Here is a 2,319-nt window from a genome sequence, read left to right on the forward strand (position 1 = left end):
ATGTTGTGCCTTAACCTAACCTATGTTGTGCCTTAACCTAACCTATGTTGTGCCTTAACCTAACCTATGTTGTGCCTTAACCTAACCTATGTTGTGCCTTAACCTAACCTATGTTGTGCCTTAACCTAACCCATGTTGTGCCTTAACCTAACCCATGTTGTGCCTTAACCTAACCCATGTTGTGCCTTAACCTAACCCATGTTGTGCCTTAACCTAACCCATGTTGTGCCTTAACCTAACCCATGTTGTGCCTTAACCTAACCCATGTTGTGCCTTAACCTAACCCATGTTGTGCCTTAAACCTAACCCATGTTGTGCCTTAACCTAACCCATGTTGTGCCTTAACCTAACCCATGTTGTGCCTTAACCTAACCCATGTTGTGCCTTAACCTAACCCATGTTGTGCCTTAACCTAACCCATGTTGTGCCTTAACCTAACCCATGTTGTGCCTTAACCTAACCTATGTTGTGCCTTAACCTAACCTATGTTGTGCCTTAACCTAACCCATGTTGTGCCTTAACCTAACCCATGTTGTGCCTTAACCTAACCCATGTTGTGCCTTAACCTAACCCATGTTGTGCCTTAACCTAACCCATGTTGTGCCTTAACCTAACCCATGTTGTGCCTTAACCTAACCCATGTTGTGCCTTAACCTAACCCATGTTGTGCCTTAACCTAACCCATGTTGTGCCTTAACCTAACCCATGTTGTGCCTTAACCTAACCCATGTCGTGCCTTAACCTAACCCATGTCGTGCCTTAACCTAACCCATGTCGTGCCTTAACCTAACCCACGTCGTGCCCTTAACCTAACCCACGTTGTCGCCTAACGTAACCCACGTTGTCGCCTAAACCTGCTCTGTAATTGTTATACGACTCGTTCAATTAGTGTAGTGTTGCCCACCCGCAACCCTCGCAATATAGTTCGCTACTCGCACTCCCCGCTCCCCTGTGTATCGCTTCATGTTAAACACCTTGCAAGTCTTGCTCACTTTCCACATGCTCCTGCTGTACACTGTAATGTGGATGGCAGCAGGACGTACATGCCGCCCCTCCCCACGTCCCCACCTTGCCCCCTGCCTTCGCAAGCTGGTTGGTGAGAACTTTGCATGTTCAATGCCCTCCGCATGCGACGTACTCAGGCTACGTTGTGGTGCGGCCTGTGTCAACTGTCCGCTAATGTCGTACGCGTAAACCACAATCTGTACTGCACATTCGTCCTTATGTACTGAATGATACATCGTGGCACATGTGTGACCGTACAACGACTGCGCCCAAAAACGGCGGACCATACAGTGCAAATATTGTGCACGCAGCTACGTGTCGTCTCCCTATGAGAGCTGGATTGCAGTGTGGTACGCCATAGAGACGTGTGGGAGGAACGGACGCCGTGGATGGCGATCAGCATGAGCTGTCTGTTGATGTATTCGGACCTAGTCGTCTCTCCTCACACACCGTGATGGCATGGTGCACCGCGTTCCATATCTGCGACATGCTACAGAGGCCGGTTGACAGTCGTTCGAGCAATGGACATCGCATACGTACGGGGGCCACCTTCCACGTATTGTCTAGGCGTGCACATTTTGTTGCGTGTATGTGGGCAGACGTAGTGTGGCGTGACACCTGACACAGGCATGCAATAATCGTGGAAGTTGCAAATGGCGATGGACGCCTGCGTTTTCTGGTGAAGTTACGCAAAATGAACAAATGGTAACCTGTTGTGGTGCGGTTGTTCTCGCTAGGGGTGAATCGGTGATGGCGACGATAGGTTGAGGTACTAACCGGTTGTTCCAGCGATACCCCACCATGCCGACGAAACTGAACGGCATCTGGGTGTGAAGCGATACGCGGCGGTGGCTGGGTGGGACCGTCCCCGGCCGGTGAGGGGGGCGCCTCCCGGCGTGCTGGCCGCGCGGTGCGTGGGCGCACGCGCTACAGCCGGCTGGTGGGGGCGGCCAGTGGCAGGCGCGCCGGCCGACGGGACGCGGCAGGCGTCGCAGCTGCGCGCCGGCGCACCCTGCGCGCGGCGCCGTGCGGCCAAAGTAGGTCCTCGCGGGCCCGGTGCGAAGCGCGGTGGACATCTTCAGTGTGCTGGTCCGATTGAGGACTGTGTGCGTTGAGGATGCGCTGCCGCCCGGCGCTCGGCGCCGCGACGCCGTCTGCTGCTCGGTCGCCCCAGCGGTTCTCGCTGGTGGTTTGTATCGCAGCTGTGCGGATGTGTTGGCGCGTGCGCTGTGCTGGGAGAGTTCGCTTCGGCACCCAAGTGGGGCTTTTGTCCTTCTGTGGCGCTGGCGTTGGAGCTGCCGGTCACCGTAGGTG

Source organism: Schistocerca piceifrons, unplaced genomic scaffold, assembly GCF_021461385.2.
Source record: "Schistocerca piceifrons isolate TAMUIC-IGC-003096 unplaced genomic scaffold, iqSchPice1.1 HiC_scaffold_964, whole genome shotgun sequence".
Taxonomy (NCBI): domain Eukaryota; kingdom Metazoa; phylum Arthropoda; class Insecta; order Orthoptera; family Acrididae; genus Schistocerca; species Schistocerca piceifrons.